Below are 21,566 nucleotides of genomic sequence, written 5' to 3'. Positions count from 1 at the left end.
GCTAATTTTTATTTGATTTTTAAGAATTTATAATCCATTTTAATAGCATATAGATTTGAAATTTGAAAAAAATCATTTTCATTCTAACACCTGCAATAACAATTCAGCAGGTTCTCTAATCATGCAAATTCATCTTTATCAATTATCTGATATTTTCAGCTCAGCAAACAACATAGTTTACTAAATACATAAATAAATGTTAATAGCACATTTCTGGTCCATTTGTCTTTAGGATATCATATAAATATGCTGTATAAAGTCAAGGAAAAACTCAATTTTTCAAAAGTTTTCTAACTTTTTTCTGAAAAGTTGACTTGCATTATTTATTACAAAAATAATTTAACATGAATCATAAATTAAATATTTCAAAAATCACTAATAAATAAGCATATAAATGGAGTTCTTTTATCAATGTTATATATGGTTTTGAGAATCTTATGTACAGGTTACATATTTTAACAGATTTATTCAAAAATCACTCTTTGGTAAGTAAAATAATGGTCTTCAAAAATGGTAAGTTCATAATCATTGGAACTTTCACATGTTATCTCCCATGGTTAACACTTTGCAAATGTGACTAATTAAGGACATTTGAGATGGGGGCTTATCATGAATTATCTGGGAGGGTCTTACATGTAATCACAAGTATCCTTATAAGAAGGAAGTAGAGGGGCTCCTCATGAATGATAAAACAAAAGGCATTGTAACCACTGAGGCTGTGATTGGGGTAATGTACCCACAAGCCAAGAAATCATCAGAAATTGGAAAAACCACAAAATAGATTTTTCCCTAGAGCCTGTGGAAGAAATACAGTTCTGATAACACATGACTTTAGACCAATGAAAATGATTTCTAATTCTACAGTTCTAGACTCTAGAACTGTAAGAAAAATAAATTTGTATTGTTTTAAAGCATTTAGTTTATAGTAATTTATTATATCAGTAATGGTATTATTCAGCAAGGGCTCACTATCTGACACACATAGAAGCCAATACCATGACAGGGGATTTTTTGCAAAAGGAAAAGCTTTATTACATAACCAACCAGCAAAAAAGCCAGAAGATATAAGCTCAAATCTGCCTGCAGGATGATCTAGTAACAGAGGATGGGGGAGTACTGGGGATCAAACTCAGGACCTTGGGCTTGCCAGGCAGGTACAGTGCCACTGAGCTACATCCCCGGCCCTAGCAGAGAATTTTATAAGAAGTGAGAATGAAGCAGTTGTTTGTGATCAGATGACAGGAAAGAGACACAAGTTTCTTTTCTGGGCAAATTATGTTCTGTGTGAGGAATTTTTAGCTTGTGACATTATTGACTAGAACAGCTGGCTTCTGCTCATATCTGTTCTTGAAAAATCAGTACTGAACCATAAGAATCACTAGAAGTTGTAGAAGGATTTCCTGGAAGACCAAGCCAGGTATTGTGGTATTCCCATAATCTCAGCACTCTGGGAGGCTGAGGTAGGAGGATGGCAAGTTCAAGCCCAGCCTGGGAAATTTAGTGACTTAGAGAAACCCTGTCTCAAAATAAAAAGTAATAAAAAGATTGAGAATGTAGCTCAATTCAAAGGCCCTGGGTTCAACCCCTAGTAAATCCCCTTCACCAATGGCTGGTTGTGTTCATGCCTTAGCCCATTTCAATATGAAATAATAAATATTTACATACAATGCAATTGATTCATTTACAATATACAAATTGATGCCTTTTAATATTTTCACAAAGTTGTATATCCATCACTACAGTCATCTTTAAAGTATATGTGAATACCTAATTAATTTTTAGAGCAATTTTAGTTCCACAGAAAACTTGAGCAGAAGGAAAGAAGGGACAGAAATTTCCCCTTATGACCTACCACCTCCACATATACACAGCCTCCCACACTATAAAAATTCTACATGAGAATGGTACATTTATTACAATTGGTGATCCTACATTGATACCTTTATCTCTCAAAGTCTATATTTTCCATATGTTCAATCTTGATATTGTACATTCTACTGCTTTGGACAAATTTCTAATGATATATATGTATCATTATAGTATGAGACAGTATTTTCACTGCCCTACAATCTTCTGTGCTCCAGGTATTCATCCCTCCATCCTATCTAACCTTGGCAACCATTTACCTTTTCGTTCATTCTTTTATGCATATAAGGCTCTCCCATATTTTTTCATGGCTTCATAATACATTTTTTAGTGTCAAATAATACTCCATTGAGTAAATTCACTTACTGAGGGAAATCGTTGCTTCCAAGTTTAGACAATTAGAATAAAGCTGCTATAAACATCTCTGTGAAAATTTTTATGTGGACATTTTTAATTCCTTTGGGTAAATACCAAACAATATGACTGCTAGATAGTATTGTAAGAGTACATTTAGTTATGTAAGCAATTGCCAAACTGCCTTCCAAAGGAGCTATACCATTGTGCATTCCCCACCAGCAATGAGGAAGAATTGCTGTTCCCCTAGATCCTAGCCAGAATTTGATATTTTCAGTATTTCAGATTTTAGACATTCTAACAAGATTGTGGTGATATCTTGCTATTGTTTTAATTTTCAACTCCCTAATTACATCTGATGTTGAATCCCTTTTCATATATTTATTTGTCATGTGCACATAATCTTTGGTGAGGTACCTTTAAAGATGTATTTTGCCCATTTTTATATTGTGTTGCTTAATTTTTATTGTGGAAATATAAGAATCTTTGTACATTTTGGATAGCAGTCTTTATCGGGTATGATTTTTTTTCATATGTTTCCCAGCCTGTGGCTGTCTTCTCATTATTTAGGCAGTGATTTCTTTTAAAGAAGAAGTTTTTAATTTTAATGGAATATAGCTTACTAATATTTTATGATTTGTGAATTTGAGTATTATATAAAAAAATCAATGCCATACCCAAAGTCACTTAGATTTTCTGTCTTTATTTTCAAGGAGTTTTATAAATTTTTGTTTTTCACTTAGGTCAATAATTCACTTTGAACTATTTTTTGAAAAGGGTATAATGTCTGTGTCTAGATTTCATTTCTTTGTGGCATGCATGTTCAGCAGGAAAATATAACTACCATATGACTGAGCCATTTCTCTTCTATAGATATATCCAAAGAAATGAAAGTAGCATTTTAAAGTGACCTCAGCACTCCCTTTCTCACTGCAGCATTATTCACAATAGCCAAAACATAGAAACAACCTCAAAGGATTAGCGGATAAAGAAAATGCGGTATGTGTACACAACAGAATAATATTCAACCATGAAGATGGAAATCCTGCCATTTTCAACAACATGGATAAAAATTGAGAGTACTGTGCTATATAAGTCAGACTTAGAAAAATTAGTATTATATGTTCTCCTTTAAATATGGAATCCAAAAATTTGAATTCACAGAATAGAATGGTGTTGTCAAGGACTGCGAGGGTGAGAGTGAGGGAAAATGGAAATTGTTGATCAAATGGTACAAACTCAGTATACAAGAAAAAGTTTTGAAGATTTAAAATGACTGTGGTGAGGCTGGGATGTAGCTCAGGGGTAGAGTGCTTGCCTAGTATCAACAAGCTAAGTTTAATCCCTAGCACACAGAAACCACATACAAAAGACTATAGTGAACAATAATGTATTTTATACTTAGAATATAAGGGAGTATATCTTGAATATTTTTATCACACACGAAAAAGTAAGTATATAAGGTGATGAATGTGTTACCTAACTTTTTGATTGTGATAATGATTTCTTAATATGTATTTCAAATGATCATGTTGTACAATGTACACTTTAAATTTGTACAATTTTATTTGCTGCACATTAAAAACTGAAAAAATAAAGAATTCCTAGAGAAAAAAACATGATAGTTTTCAAATGCAGGGTTTGGGCCGGAAAATCTTATTAGAGAGATGAATGAAGACACAAGAGCCAAAAAATATCTTTGTCAGGGGGCCAGGGACCTTCACCAGAATGCAGTGCAGTCTTCTACCTCCTGAGTCAACCTGAGCAGACATAGACGCATTGGGTGCTGCAGGGAACTCCACATCCTAATGAAAGTTTAAAAAGTCTAAGGAAAATAAATTAAAGTGTTTATTTTACCTTTATTCTTTCTCCAATGTTCTTTATTTATGTATACTTCAGTTTTCATATATTATTTTCCTACTGTCTGAGGAAATTTATTTCAATATTTCTTGCAATGTGGTCACTTAAAGCAAATTCCTTCAATTTTTCCTTATCTGGAAAGTCTATTTTTTTTTACCTTTAAAGGATGATTTTGCTGGGTACAGAATTCTAATTTGGTGGATTTGTATCTCTTTAAAAGCTAAATATTTTACTTTAATCTTTTCTTGCTTATATTATTTTTGAGGATAAAATAGATGTAATTTTTATATTTGTTTCTCTTTAAGTAATATTTTTTTCCTCCTTGGGTTCTTTCTTTTAGTTTGATTATAATATAGCTAAGTGTAGGTTTTTTTGGGGGGGACTTTTGCTTAGTGTTCTCTGAGATTTCTGGATGTATGTCTTGAGGAAAATTCTTAGTCATTATTGCTTTAAATGTTACATCAGTTTCTTCCTTATTTCTTCCCTTTCTGATATTTTTATATGTATTTCACAATTTTTATAATTGTTTCATACTTATGATATTCTGTTTTTTAAACTTTTTATCTTTGATTTTCCATTTTGGAAGTTTCTAATGATATATCTTCAAACTTAGTGATTCTTTTCTCAGCTATGTCCACTCTATTAATGTGCTTATCAAAAACATACAGAAAAAACTCCTAGCACCTTCAAATATGTGATCTTTGATAAATGAGGCAAAAACATACACTGAGGAAGGGTAATCTCATTAATTAATGGTGTTGGGAATATTGGATATCCACATGCTGAAAATTGAATCTAGACCTATGTATCTCACCATGTACTAAACTAAAATAAAAATGGATCAAATAACTAAATGTTAATACAGGAATATTTAACATGCTGGAGGATTAAATAGGCAAAATTCTTGAAGTCATAGGTGTGGGCAAGGACTTTCTGAACAGAACCCTGATTGTACAGGAAACAGTACCAAGACACAAAAATGGTATCACATCAAATTAAAATGCTTCTGCACAACAAAAGAAATAACCATCAGAGTGAAAAGACAACCTACAGAATGGGAAATTTTTTCTAGTTATTTCTCAGACAGAGAACTAATATCTACGATATGTAAAGAACTCAAAAAATTAGACCATCCAAAATAAAGGACTCAATAAAAAAATGAGCAAGTGAAATGAATATACTTCACAGAAGAAATACAAGTGGCCAATAAACACAAGAGAAATGCTTAATATCGCTGGCCATTAGAGAATGTAAATTAAAACAACACATAGATTCCATCTTACACAAGAAGGAATGGCCATCATCAAGAAATCAAAACATAAAAAAATGTTGATGGGAGGAAAAGGAACACTTCTTCATTGTTGGTGAGAATGTAAACTAGTAAAACCACTATGGAAATCATTATGGAGCTTTCTCAAAAAACTGACCCTAGAAATTCCATTTGACTCAGCTACTCCTCTTCTAAGTATCTTCCCAAAAGAGTTAAAGACATCATATAACTGTGATACATGCACACCCATATTTATAGCAGCACAATTCATAAAGCTAAATCTGGAAGCAGCCTATATGTCCATCAACAGATGAATGGATAAAGAAAATATGGTATTTACACACAATGGAGTACTACTCTGCAGTAAAGAGACTTGAGTGATTTGTATGAAAATTGATGCACTTTGAGATAATAATGTTAAGTGAAATGAATCTGTCACACAAGCTTAACTATCACATGGTTTCTCTCAAATGAGAAACCCAGATTATGAATAAAAAGCAAAATAGTACATAATAGGAAGGAGGAAGATGAATCTTTCTCAAATGGGAAGGGGATCAAATGATGGAGGGAGAAAAAAGGAGGGGAAGGTAGTGAAAGAAAAAGAGATTTTAAAAAGAATTAAGATGGGCCTGGGATTTAGCTCAGTGGTTTCGCCGCCTGCTGGGCAAGCACAAGGACCTCAGTTCAATCCCTGGTACCAAAAAAAAAAAAATAAATAAAAAATAAATAAAAAGAATTAAGATGTGCTATGTACATGTATCAATACCATGCCACAGAAGGAATGCAAGCATTATGCACTACAAACATGTTCTAATAAAAAACAAAATAACAGTCCTTCATTTATGTTACAGTGTTTTTGATCTATTACATTTATTTTTGAATCTCACACAGAATTTCTTTCTCTAAGCTTACAATCTTGCATGCTGTGTGGTTTATCCATTAGCACATGTAGCATGTTAATCAGTTGCTTCAAATTCCCAGTTTAATAATTATAACATCCCTGCCATATCTGAGTCTAATTCTTGTTTGTTCTGTTTCTTCAAACTATGGTTTCTGCCTTCTCATGTACTTCATAAATGCTTTTGGTTGAAAGGTGCACAAATATATACAGGTAAAAGGAACTGCTACATATAGGTCTTTAGTAATGTAGTGATAATATGTGTGGGTGTGGAAATTTTCAATTCTCTTATGATTAAGTCTCAATGTTTTAGTGAGCTTGTGTCTCTGGATTGTCACTATTGCAAGTCATTCTTGGTTCTAATCACTTCCTCTTAGGTAAGACACAGTGACTATAGAGAGCTTTATGCGTGTATAAGTTTAGAGGACAACTGAAATTAGATACTTCCCTTCTACCCCATAAAGGCTAGACCAGGCCATTTGGCTGTGATAAAACCCAATAGTTTAGACTCTGGTAAGAAAATTTCTCTTATGGGAAAATTTAACTAAGAACAGAATGCTTTGGCATGTTTCAAAATAGTTTAGGACTTAGCTCAGTGGCACCATGCCTGCCTCGCAAGCGCAAGGTCTTGAGTTCAATCCCCAGTACCAAAAAAAAAGAATTTCTCATTCAGAAATTTTTAATTCAAATTATTATAAGTTAAATTAGTCTTAAATCAAGGCCAGGGATTTAGCTCAATTGTTCTGCTGCCTGCCTCGCAGACGCAAGGTCCTGAGTTTGATCCCCGGTACCAAAAAAAAAAAAAAAGATAAATTAGTCTTAAATCTCTGGAATTAAGTTAGTAGTTATGTAAGAAAATAAGTTTTAAAACATCAAAGAAAATATATTTTAAGGAGTTAAAATGTTGGATTCACCATATTAAATAATTACAAGCCTTCATCAACCACCGATCCATCATGTCACAGGTGTCACTACCCTTTGTCTTATTTGTAAAATTGCTACACTTTATTTCTGCTTCTATGGTCTTGTTTGCCTTTCAGTTTTCCTTGGTATTATAACAAGTATTCAAGCACAATGTCAGTTTCTTCATTTACTGAATGAGATGGAGGTGGGAAGTATACATCAAATTCTATGTCTGTGAACCTATTATTGACTGGAATCCTATAACTGAATGGATGAATTGATGTTATTCTCGTGAAATCTTAATAATGAACTCCTGACAATGGTTCAGGAGTTGTATGTCACTTCAAACAAGAATCTAGAGATATAGTTTTTACCTTTTTGTACACTTGTCAAATGGTTGTTCTGATTCTATTACATTCAAATTAGAAATGATGAGGTAGAACATATTATTCTCCATAAAAGTTTTTTACCTTGGAAAAAGGTACACAAATTGATTTTGCCTTTTCTTATTTTACTAATTTAAAAAAGATCTCTTTAATGCTTTAATATTTTCATGTCTTAGCGATTGTGTTTGTTCCATCAACCTTCAGAATGGCATGAGAAAACATATTTACATTTACTCACAGGATAATCACAATATTGGGCATTTTTTTTAGCTCCCCAGCATATTTTATATTGGAGAAACTCTCCATCTGATTATGAATTTTAGGTAGCCTGGATTAAGTAATAGAGAAATAGTAAAGCATTGCTTTTAGGTGTGTCTGTGAGGATGTCTTTGGAGTGAGTCAGTGGACTGAGTGGAGAAGATTCTCCATCAGTGTATCACTCTGGGTGGAAACCATCTAATTAGCTAGGAGGGAGGGAGGCAGGGAGGGAAGGAGTGAGTCAGGACTTTTCCAGTAACCATGCGCCACCTCAACATTGTCAGGCCATTGTTCTCAGACTAAGAACTATACTATTGGTTTTCTTGGATTGGAAGATTTCAAATTTGGATTATGCCAATATACTTTTGGCATCCTAGGGCCTCCAGCTTGTAGATAGCCAGTTGTTGTACTTATCAGTCTCCATAATTACACATTACATAAACCAATTTCTCTAAAATCTCTTTCTCTCTCTCTCTTTCCTTCCCTCCTTCCCTCTCTCCCTTTCTCCCCTTCTCTCTCTCTCCCTCCTTTCCTGCTATCTCTCTAGAAAACCCTACTGATTCATCTCTTACTGGCTCTGTCTCTCTGGAGAACCCTGACTAATACAATCATGTTAGGAAACTTGGTGGGAGACACGTTCAGCTAACCAGATGTATCTTACTGGAATTTAGAATCTGGAACTAGTGTCACAAAGCAAATGAAACTGGTAAAGTAAATGCTGATGGCAACAGTGACAACAACCTCTTTCCACAAGGAGATTAAGAGCAGTACTAGCATCAGTTCAAGCTTAGCTCCTCAGTGGCAGATACAGTGGTATCCTGAGTATACCAGTTCTGTGGTAGTTTTTGCCTATTATTCTACCTGAATTTTGACTTAATTTCTAAGCTTATTATGCCAGTATTTTTTGATGATTCTGTGAATTATTCATTACTTCTCTACAAATTTCCTTTTGGCTTAAATCATTCAGGCATATTCTGTTTCATTTTTTTTTCTGATCCAAGTATTAGGTTTATTACTTTTTGAAGATTGTAAAATTGAATTACATATGTTAAATTGATTGTGTACAATCATACAGCAAGTTAAGAGAAAACAAAAGAGATTCGAAAGGGGTAATGCTACATACTATTTGTTAGCACACTGCTTCACTTAACATTTTATAAATTAGTTAGCTAATTAAATAATATAATGATTTTTAATAAATGGAATTTCTAAAACATTTCAACTAATAAGAAAGGGTAATATTATTAGATTTTTTGTTTTATTAGTTACACCTATATCCTGGAAATATTTATATAGGTATTATCTAGGAAATAAATTTTATTTTTCTTATGATTGTTTTTTCAATTATTTTGATTGTTTTCAAAAGCAATTATTTCCCAAAATATTAATGTAATAGTAATCCTAAAAGTAAATGAGAAAATAAAACTTATTTATCACTTATATTTTATTCAAAATGAGGTAAAATCATTGCTTTATCTTCTTCTATTGGACTGTTATATAGAAACATAGGTTATTAAACAATATTAATTGTGCTTGAGAATTACCATGAATTTAAAAATTATACATGTTTACAAGCTATTTTTCTATTGAGAATGCAATAATGTATAAGTTTTCTTCTTACTATCTAAGTAAAATAAAAATTTTGACTAATTCTATTTCCTACTCATCTGAGTCAATATGTTCTCATATTGTGGGGAAATGAAAACTGGAATGAAGAAACCATTTCTAGCTCATACTGCTCCAAAACCATAGTGTTACTCAGTTCTCTAACAAAAATTAAAATATTAGTTTTTAAGTTTCTAAGGTTTCCTTCAAGCTCTTAATTTCCCTGTTTTAAAAATAAAATTACTTATTGTGGTGGGGTCTTTTCTTTTCTTTTTCTTTCTGTCTTAAATCTTACCCTAATCCATTCTATTAGACATACTTAAATACTTCAAAAATCACATCTGTTCTTAATGATTTATTTAATATTAGCTCCTAGACTTACTCTATATGTCTAAAAGCACCATGTAAATATTAAGTAACTGAAGAAATAAACTTTTATATTCTATTTAACATTTTTATTAGGAATAAAAAAGATCAGGTTGTATTTTAAAGTTTCATATCTTGGGTTTAAACAATTTGAGAGCTCTTACATAATTTGTAGGTTCTTTAAATCTGAATATAATATTTTAACATATCAAAAGTAGTTAAGGCTGGAGGATCTAAAGTTAGAAGCCAGACTGGGCAATTTAGTGAGACACTCTCAAAATTAAAACCAAAGAACACCCCCCCCAAAAAAAACCCAGAAGACTGAAAATGGGGATATATCCCAGTTCTCCCTAGATTTAATCTCCCAGAACAACAACAACCAAAGCCAAGATGTTAAAGTCTATGCTTGACAGAGGGTAAAAACCAGAATAATATCAGAGAGAGTGCATATTCAGAGTGGGAAGTGGTTACTAACTTTAATGACCAAAAAAATCTCAGTTAAATAACATTTAAAAACTGCTGCCCATTGCTTTGAGGGGATGGCTACATATCAGAGCTAGAATTAATATGTCAAAGACATTTGAAAAGAACATTTTCTTATTACCAATACCAACATCTACCATGAAAAAGTAGAAAATAGGTACACACATCCTGACACTACTAAAGATCCCCTTCCCCACAAAATCTCTAACCCCATGCATATACAACACTATAGTTTACATTTGTTAGTATTTAACTTTTCATGTAACAGTGAGAAGGGATTTATAAGCCCTTAGTATACTTTTAATTAATACTTTTAAAACAATGCATAAAAATGGAAGTTTAACATGTAAGCTACCTTTGACAACAATTATAAAATTATGAGAAAAGATACTGACATTTCAACAAATTGCTTTAATGTTAAACCTCTGGATGAAAACACAATTCTTGATCAAGAAAATAATGGATTTAGTGTAATAGAAAAGAAGTTTAATATACAAAGAATAAAAGTAATCTCCTAAAGAGATTGGTTAGTTGGTAATATGATATTTAAGAACTACTTTTCAAACCTGAAGGGCCCAGCTTGCTTTATTATTTCTTTACTATGTCAAAAGTGAATTTTTTGCCATAAAATGAATGGACAAAGTCACAGGAGACCAGTGATATGATTACAATTTGACTAAAAACTAATTTAATTAAAACAATTCTTATTTTAGGAGCAAGAAACAGGCTAATCTGGTTATAGTTGAAATTGAGGGATTTAAATTCTTGAAATATTTTCTGTTACTTTCACTTATGAATATTAAAAAATGTTTGACTCCACAAAGCTATGTTGTTATTCAGCGGAAATCACTGTCAAGTAACACCCTTACTCATGCCAATAAAACAAAACAAAGCAAACCAACTAGAACTCCTCAGCCAACACAAATTTTAGAGCTTCCTCTTAGGAGTTTCCATTATGCTTCTGTTTAGTGGTAACAGGTTCTACAAGTACAAATTTTAAAAATCACAAATATTTTTCATTGAGTAAGAAAGCCATTATTTAAGTGATCTTAGAAAACTCTGAAAGGAATTTAAAAAACTCATTTATAATTTAATCAAATATCTTAGTTTTTTTATCCCCTTGGTACAAAAGTATATAGATGAGTTTCATATTCCATTACAGTTACATGGTCTAGTGCATTTCAGAGTATTCGGATATTATCAAAGTTGTCCTTTTCCAATGAAAACATTTTTAAAAAGCACTAAATATTTTTCCAACAAGTAACATAAGGAACTACTCAGACTTTTGAATCCCCCCCCCTCTTTTAAGTACAAGTATATTATTGACCAGAGCAAACTATTTTAGTGTACTAAAACGAAGTTCTCTATGAAGATAGAGGAAGCTACAGTACCTTGAAGTTATTTCCCAAAAGCTAGATTAATGGACAGAACTTTGGGCTCATCTTATTTTTCCTTCTCTCTTTTCCATCTTTTTTCATAAAGTCACTTCCATTATCTACATGCTGTACCATCATTTTTTTACTGGATTGAGACTAGGTGGGAGGGAATTGTATAATTTTAGTGAGATCACTGATGGCAACTGACCTCTTCTAGATCATGCTGCTGTTTATAGTTAAATCACATCTAATGTGAAATTTCAAATCACATTCAGAGCTCCAGAATTAGAACCACACATATCCAACATGCCTCTATCATCTGGGCCTGCAATAGTAAAACATTTGATGTCATTCCATAAACAATCAATTTAGCTGGAATATCCATTTTCCTTCTATACTCTCTCAGAGCAACAGAAGGATGGACATTTCCTGCAAAGGTCTCCTTATCAATGAATAGAGTGAAGACATCATCAGCTGTGTTCATCATTTGAGCCTAGATCATTAGAACATTGGAAAAGAGCAATTAGTTCCACTGGCTGGGATCAGATTCATAGCCATTAAAACCTGTTGTAAGATCATATCTTTAGTCACAGGAGATGGTACCATTTCACCTGAAAAAGCAACTGCATAAGAATCTTTTTTCTTTTCGTTTGACGACCATGCACATTCCTGCAGTAACTGTGCTAGCATTAAGAATACTACGCAAAACTCTTTGGTTCATCAAAGCACTGACATGGACAGCCTGCAAGAAATGCTTTCCAGTTGGCTCACCTGTCTTAAATGTTTTATAAAAGGCAGCATCCAATGCTTTCAAGATTTCTTCATTAGGGCACCACTTCAGTTTTTCTCTGAGTCCGTGGCCTATTCTGTAAGTTTCTAATGCAATCAGGACATGAAATGGATGTATATGAGCCTTTTGTAACAGTTTTTCATCATATAGTTTTTCACATACTAAAAATACTTCTGAATTTCCTGGTTCAAGTACTGAATTAGTAGTCATTTTCCCTGGATCTCTTAGTAATGCAGTGAAGCATTTTTTTTTTTTAATAAAGCCCTCTGCACCTCTTTAGACTTTTAAGCGATTTGTAAGAAGATGCTCCCTAACTAATCTATATTCTTCTATTAGATGAATGATTTCCAGTTCATCTTTTGGGCGCTTTACTTTTTCTACAGTCTTCATATATTTTAGTAATTTTTCAGTTTCCACAGAAAGTACTTTTTCTTTATACAATTCATGGACTTATTTCAGCCCTTTGTAATATATTTGATCAAAATAGCAAGCCCTTCACTAGAAGGTTTAAGATGTGACAGTCTTAACAGATCTTTGTGATACCAGCCATTTCTTTGTTTATATTTTGTAATTGCTAGAGCAAGGACCATGCCACCTTTTTCACTGTACCAGTCTGTAACAGACTTCCGGAGAGCACTGCCCCACATACCACATTTCATGCTTTCCTTCAGATCTTTCTTAGACTGGATAAAAGTAAAGAGACATGTAGGAATTCAACAAACTTCAGAAACAGCTTTAAATGCTGCTTGTTTTATGTTTATGTCAGAACAAAAGCTCTTGCTTTGCAGTTATGCCTTCTTGAGTAAATGACTTTATTTCTGTATCACTTTATAGCCTCTGCCATCTTCAATCAATCTAATTAAAGCTTCAGCATTTTCAAGGCCCAGCTTCTGTTCTTTGATGTAAGTACCACCTTCAGAACCAAAATGTAAGAACTGGTGTAGTCCCTTCATGTCAGTGACTTGTCATACATATCCACATTCAGAATTGGCTATTTTCTTTTCATTTGGCAGCTGTATTTGGTTTACAGATTTGTCCATTTTTCTTGTCTTTTAGAAAATCTTTGCCTAGTAGCCAAACCTTCGGACCTGCAGTGGTGCCAGGAGAATCCCTGTGCAGGACTGTGAAACGACAAGAGGCAGTGGTCTGACAGGCAGGGACAACTGCAGCTCCACAGTCGCTGGGCCTTCCACAGTTTCTGTTTCTGAACTAAGAAGTCTTACTGATAAAATGGTCATAAAATGTCAAGGCTCAGAGAGAAATTTGAATATATCTAAACAAAATATCTTCCAGAAATGGAAAATTGAAACAATAATATGACACTTCATGTTATTTAGGCATAAATGAGACTTCATTTTAGAATGCACATACAAAATTTCAAAGAGGAGTTGCGCGGAACAAGCCAAATCAGTCCCTTGCAGGCAGGCAGGTCTGGGCACACGCGAATAAGGTCCCGAGTCAAGCAGAACACGCCAAATCGGCCTGCTGCAGACAGGCAGCCACCTGGTTCCACACTACAAAGACGCAGAGGACACCAGACCACCAGAGCACGGCACTGATTCCCGCTGCTCCCAGCCCAGAGGAAAGGGCTTTTGGGCTACATTCTGTCCCGTCACTCCTGGCCCAGAGGATGGGGCTTCCAGGCCACCATCCCTCCCACCGCTCCCAGCCAAGAGGTAGGGGCTTCTGAGCTGCCATCCCACTGCTCCTGGTCCAGAGGAAGGGGCTTCTCGGCCACTATCCCTCGCGCTGCTCCCAGCCCACAGGAAAGGGTTTTTGGGCCACCATTTCTACTGCTGCTCCTGGCCCCTGTTCCACCTCTCCCAGCTCAGAGGAGGTAATCTGTGCAGGCACCAACAGAGCCCCCCCGCCCTGTCGAAATGAGAAAAAACGTAAATGAGTGTCAAAACCAGACTTCCAGCTCACCTACAGCAACCCCAAAGGGAAATGAGATGGAACACTCTAATACTCAACCACCTGGACCCACTGAACTGGCAACAAAACAGGATCTGGAAAAAATGAAATCACAAATAATTTCTCAGATAATAGGAGAAATTGTGCCCCTAGTGCAAGACATGATTAATAAATGTAGAGAGGAGCTGAGAAACATGATGGAGTCCCAACATAAGAAACAAATGGAATCCATAAAACAGATTCAAATAGATTTCCAGGAAAAGAAAAACTCCACTGAAAGTCTACACAGCAGAATGACGCAATGTGAGGACAGAATTTCAGATATAGAAGATAAGATTGCAATTAATGACCAGGAAAAGAAAAATTGCTTCAAAATTATAAGGGAACATGAGAAATCAATCCAGCAGCTGCTAGACGATGCAAAGAACAATAACATAAGACTGATTGGGCTCAATGAAGAAACAGGAGAGAGTGGAGATGACATAAAACATCTCTTCAGAGAAATAATGGCAGAAAACTTCCCAAGCAGGGGAATAGAGCTTGACATACAGATAAGTGAGGCATATAGGACTACAAATAGCCTTGATCAAAAAAAAATCTACACATAGGCATATAAATGTTAAGATTCCAGAAACACAACAGAAGAACAAAGTTCTACAAACAGTAAGAGAAAAGAAACAAATCACATATGAAGGAAAGCCCATCAGAATCACAGCAGACTTCTCAACACAAACCATCAAGGCAAGAAGATCTTGGAGTGACATATTCCAAGCCCTAAAAGAAAACAGCCTCCAACCCAGGTTGATGTACCCTGAAAAACTATCATTCAAAATTGATGGAGAATTAAGATATTTTTACAACAAAGAGCACCTTAGCAACTTCGTGAATACCAAACCAGCACTCCAAAGAATTTTACACAATATCCTAGGAACAGACATTGAGGATCACAACCCCAGGAAGCAAAGCAGAATGAACCCATCTGGCATGACAAGAAATTAAATGCAAAGGGGGAGAACCCAACAGAAAGAAAAAGTCATGGCAATGACAAGTCAATACGTTTCAGTTATAACCATCAACGTTAATGGTCTCAATTCACCAATCAAAAGAAATAGACTGGCAGAATGGGTCAAGAAGCAAAATCCAACAATATGCTGCATACAAGAAACACACTTAATTCAAAAGGAAACTCATAGACTGAAAGTTAAAGGGTGGAAAACAATACTCCATGTGACAGGAACCCCCGAAAAAGCAGGAGTAGCCATCCTCTTTGCAGATCAAGTTGATTTCAAACCAACACTGATTAAGAGAGATGAAGAAGGACACTACAACCATATAAAGGGAACAATCCAAGAGGAAGAGATGACAATCAAAAATATCTATGCACCAAACACTAGTGCACCCAACTATATAAAACAAATACTAACAGACATGAAAAGTCATATATGCACTAATACAATTGTAGTGGGGGACCTCAATTGCCCAATGTCACTAATAGATAGATCAACTAGACAAAAAATAAGTAATGAAATACTAGAACTCAATGGAACTCTTGAACAAATGAACTTAACAGATATTTACAGAGTCTTCCATCCCACAAAATCAGAATACACATTCTTCTCAGCTGCACATGGGTCATTCTCCAAAAGAGACCACATACTTACAAATAGAACATGTTTAAGTAAGTGCAAAGTAATTGAAGTTGTCCCCTGTGTATTATCAGACCATAGTGGGCTGAAATTGGAGATCCATAGCAAAAGAAACTCAAAAAATTTCATAAACATGTGGAAATTGAAAAACACACTTCTGAATAACCAATGGGTCACAGAGGAAATTAAAGAAGAAATCAGACAGTTCCTTCAATTAAATGACAATGACAATACAACATATCAGAATCTATGGGGCACAGTGAAAGCAGTCTTATGAGGGAGATTCATAGCAGTGAATATGCATATTAGGAAAACAGAACGAGCCCAATTAAGCAACCTGATGCTGCACCTCAAGCTTCTAGAAAAAGAAGAGCAGGACAACCCCAAAGCTCATACAAGGGAGGAAATTATGAAGATCAGAGGAGAAATCAGTGCAATGGAGACTAAGAGAACAATAGAAAAAAATCAATGAATCCAACAGTTGTTTCTTCAAAGAATCAACAATATTGACAAAACCTTAGCCAACCTTGTCAGAAAAAGGAAAGAAAAGGCCCAAATCCATGCAATTAGTAATTAAAGGGGTGAAATTACAACAGATCCAGCAGAAATCCAGAGGTTCATCAATACCTACTTCCAGAACCTATACGCCAATTAGATGGAAAACACAGAAGAAGTGGACAGATTCCTAGATACATATGAATTACCAAAGTTGAATGAAGAAGACCTAAAAATTCTGAACAACCCTATCAACCAATGAAATTGAAAATGTAATTAAAAACTTATCAACTAAGAAAAGCCCGGGGCCTGATAGCTTCACTGCTGAATTCTACAAGACATTTAAGAGGAACTAGTGCAACTACTGTTTAAACACTTCAATGAAATTGAAAGGGAAGAAATACTCCCCAATTCATTCCTGGAAGCAAGCATCACCTTGATCCCCAAAGGAGAGAAAGACCCAACTGAAAAAGAGAACTATAGACCAATCTCATTAATGAACATAGATGCAAAAATCCATAATAAGATTATGGCAAACAGAATGCAGAAGATCATCAAGAAGATCATACACCCTGATCAAGTGGGATTCATCCCAGGGATGCAGGGATGGTTCAATATACAAAAATCAATCAATGTAATACAGTATATCAGTAGAGCCAAGGACAAAAACCATATGATTATCTCCATAGTCACAGAAAAAAGCATTTGACAAAATCCAACATGCATTTATGACAAAAACCCTGCAAAAAATTGGAATCGATGGTCTCTACCTCAAACTGATAAAAGCCATCTATGTAAAACCAACAGCCAATATCATACTAAATGGTCAAAAACTGAAATCCTTCCCACTAAAATCAGGAACAAGACAAGGATGTCCACAATCACCACTCTTGTTCAATATAGTTCTGGAAACATTAGCCACAGCACTTAGACAAGAGAAAGAAATAAAAGGAATAAAGATAGGAAATGAAGAAGTCAAATTGTCATTATTTGCATATGACATGATACTCTATAAAGACCCCAAGAATTCCACCAAAAGTCTTCTAGACTTAAGAACCAAATTCAGTCAAGTAGCTAGTTACAAGGTCAACACACAAAAATCAATAGCTTTCCTCTACACGAATGACAGACTCTCTGAGAGAGAAATAGGGCAAATAATTCTTTTCACAATAGCATCCACAAAACTGAAATACCTAGGAATCAACCTAACGAAAGAAATCAAAGACCTCTTCTGTGAAAACTATGGCACTCTGAAATGAGAGTTTGAAGATGATATCAGAAAATGGACAGACATCCCCTGCTCCTGGGTAGGAAGGATTAATATATTGAAAATGGCCATACTTCCAAAACTGCTATATAGATTTAATGCAATTCCAGTTGGGATCTCAGCAGCATACTTCATGGACCTTGAGAAAACAATCCAAAAATTCATTTGGAACAAGAAGAGACCCAGAATATTAAAAGCAATTCTAGGTAACAGAGACATGGCAGGGGGTATAACAGTCCCCAACCTGCAACTATACTACAAAGCTACTGTTATAAAAACAGCAGGGTACTGGCAGAGAAAGAGACCTGAAGACCAGTGGAGCAGATTCAAAGATGCAGAAACAACAGCAGACACACTCAGCCATCTCATCTTCGATAAAGGAGCCAAACACCCTCACTGGAGGAAAGATAGCCTCTTTAATAAATGGTGCTGGAAAAATTGGGTTTCAACTTGCCAAAGATTAAAACTAGACCTATATCTTGCACCATGCACTAAACTAAAATCAAAATGGATTAAAGATCTAAATATTAAAATAGAAACTCTGAACCAGTTGGAACAGAGGTTAGGTAGAACCCTTAAAGATATCAGTGTAGGAAAAGATTTTATGAACAAAACCTCAGTTGCCTGTGAACTTGCACAAACAATCAACAAGTGGGATCTCTTCTTATTAAAAGGCTTCTGCACAGCAAGAGAAACCACCAGCAGTGTGAAGAGACAGCCAACAGTGTGGGAAAAAATCTTCACCTGCTCTTCCTCAGACAAAGGTCTACTATCTCGAATCTATAAAGAACTTAAAAAGATCAGACCTCCCAAATTTAAAGACCCAATCCAAAAATGGGCATCTGAAGTGAACAGACATTTCTCAGACAAAGAAGTAGAAATAGTAAATAAATACATGAAAAAATGTTCAACATCACTGGTCATTCGAGAGCTGCAAATGAAAACAATGCTGAGATTCCACTTCACTCCAGAAAGAATGGCTGCTGTCATGAAATCAACCAATAACAAATGCTGGTGGGGCTGTGGGGAAAGAGGAACCCTGCTCCACTGCTGGTGGGAGTGCAGAATGGTGCAAGCACTGTGGAAATCAATATGGAGATATCTCAAAGAACTAGGACTGGAAGTCCCATTTAACCCCACTATTCCACTGCTGAAGGTCTTCCCCAAGGAGTTAAAAGAATCATACCACAGTGATATATGTGCACCCATGTTCGTAGCAGCACAGTTTGTGCCAGCTAAAACTTGGAAACAGCCCAAATGCCCATCAACTGGAGACTGGATCGAGAAAATGTGTTTTTTTTTATAAAATGGAGTACTACTCAGCCATAAAAAATGAGAAATTAGAGACATTTATAGCTAAGTGGCTGTACATTGAGGTGATACTCTTAAGTGAGATAAATAGGACACACATGTGTAAATACCGAATAGTTTCTCTGGTGTGAGAAACTGAAAGTGTAAATAAGGACTAAAATGTGTAATAGTTAATGTGAAATAGAAAGAAAAGGGGCAAAGGGGAAGGAAGTGGGAGGGCTAGGGGAAAGGATAGAAGGGAATGGGATTAATATGAGAAAATGGAAAAATAGGAAGAAAATCTTTGTAAATAGGGAGGACTGGAGGGGTTGAAGGGAGGGCTGGGCAAAGGTGAAAAATAAGAAGCAAGAGAGACTATGTAACTGTGCAAATTTCAATGATGAATGTCATTATATTGTATACCTAAAATGTACCAATGATTAGAATGAATAATCGATAATGCAAAATAGGAAGAAAAGGTCCAAAGAAGTAGGGGTAGTGGGAGGGGCAGGGGAAAGGAAAGAAGGGAAAGGAAAAATGATGAGAAATGGAAAAAATGGAAATAAAGTCTTTGTAAATAGGGAAGGGTGGAGGGGGTGAAGGGAGGTTTAGGAATTGGGAAAAAAATAAGAACCAAAATGCATTATGTAAAGGTACAATTCCCAATGAGAAATGTAATTGTGTTGTATACCTACAATGTACCAATAAAAGAATTTAATTAAAAAAATTTCAAAGAGGAATATGTAATGATGCTATCTTAAGTGTTATAAAACTAATAGTGCCAAAGTCATTCATTAGTAACTCCAGAATATTTTGAGAACATATCAAAGACTAGTGAGTTATTAATAATAAATTTCATACATGAGATGTAAGTCAAACACGTTATTTGAAGAAAGAGAGACAGATGAATTTTATGTTCTTTTATTCTGTTCTCAATATCTCAGGCATAGCTAACTAAGTTATAGGCAAAGGGAGTAGCAGTTTAAGAATATGGGAAGTGCAGTGTTGAAATACTGCACTAGCAAAATTTTAAAAGCTGGGTCTGACTAGAGAAAATTTAAAATGTTACAAAATTTATTTTTAAGGAAAAAAATAAGATTAGAAAAACTAATGAAAACATAGCTCTCAGAATTTTTTTAAGGTAAGTTACAAATGTATTGTATTTATTATTTCATCTTTAATTTGTCATTCAGCATAAACCTATTAGAAACTCACATATGGTCCAAGTCCTTGCCACCTACTTCATTTAGGCTATTTATAAAATAGTTTAAATATGATATTGATTTGGGTAATAGAACTAATAACATTTATTAGATGATAGAACTTATAAAAGATGTCTCTTGAATGCAGTCTTGATTTGGGGTCCTGATTTTTGTTTGCAGGGTTTTCTAATTCAGATCAATTCTCTTAAATGTTTTCTTGTCTGAATTTTTGTACCAGAATTTTGTATATCTTAAGGATGGCTTGTGGAAAAAAATCAGTTTTAAACCTTATCACTTCTAGGACATTTGCTGGTTTGTTAAACTGAATACTAGGTACCTTTTTATACATTGCATCCAAATTCTTATAGATTTCTGGGTCTTTGTCTAGTAACACTAAGTTAAAATATATTTGCCTATGATTCTTACAGTCTAAAGCAAAATATTTATGTATATTCAAATAGTCACTTTATACATTGATAGTTATTATGTTGTTTTGATCTATAAAGACTTGTACAGAAGACTATACATGCACATACTATTATCACCTTTTTACAGAGAGGGCAACTAGGGCTTACAGATGTTAAGAAACTTGCTTAATACCTCAAAGCTAGTACGTAACATATCTGATATGTAAGCCCAGGTGGGTTAAATTTCCAAAGTTTGATATGTCACATTGATAAGAGAATAAAATTGAATTTTAAAAATGCCTTACTCAGAATTCAGGAATTGAAACAAGTTTATAAAATTTAATTATGCAATGTTGCATGTATTGTATCTTTTTAATCCTATTAGCTGGTGTTATTATCCCCAATTTATAGATGAAGAAACTGAGCATCAGAGAAGTAAAGATTATCTCCAATTGCATGGCTCTTGGACAGGTGGGTTAGATTTCTGTTATTGTAATAAAATGTATGACATAAGTCAACTTACATAACAGTTTTCTAAATCCCTAACACAAAAGGAGAAGTATTTGTTTGCCTCGTGGTTTCAGAGGATTTGGTCCATGGTTGTTTGGCTCTGTTGCCTTTGCATCTGTAGTAAAGCAGTAAATCATGGCAAGAGAATGTAGTGTAGAATACAGTTCACATATAGCCAGTAGGAATTGAAGAGAGAGGAAGGAGTGAAGTCCCAATATCTTCTTCAAGGGCATTCCCCCAATGACTTAACTTCCTCCAAGTTGTCCCAACCTCTTAAAGGTCCACCACCTCCCAACAGGGCATGGGCTGGAGAGCAAACCTTCAACACTTGTCCAAACCGTAGCAATGTGTATGTCACTTCTAGGACCTGCGGAAGTTCAGTAGATGCTGTGACTAAATTCAATATTTCAGAATCAATTG

The 21,566-nt window shown here is 34.7% G+C and overlaps 1 pseudogene; it reads right to left on the bottom strand.

Moving 5' to 3' along the window:
* Positions 1-11,861: 11,861 nt before the first annotated feature.
* Positions 11,862-13,455, bottom strand: LOC101704634 (RNA-binding protein RO60 pseudogene; annotated as a pseudogene).
* Between the last annotated feature and the right edge of the window lie 8,111 nt (positions 13,456-21,566).

This window comes from Heterocephalus glaber, unplaced genomic scaffold, assembly GCF_053883595.1.
Source record: "Heterocephalus glaber isolate CG9 unplaced genomic scaffold, H.glaber_assembly_v1.0 deba00001732, whole genome shotgun sequence".
Lineage (NCBI taxonomy): Eukaryota > Metazoa > Chordata > Mammalia > Rodentia > Bathyergidae > Heterocephalus > Heterocephalus glaber.
The sequence above is the reverse complement of the archived record's forward strand: the minus strand, read 5'-3'. Positions and strand labels throughout refer to the sequence as shown.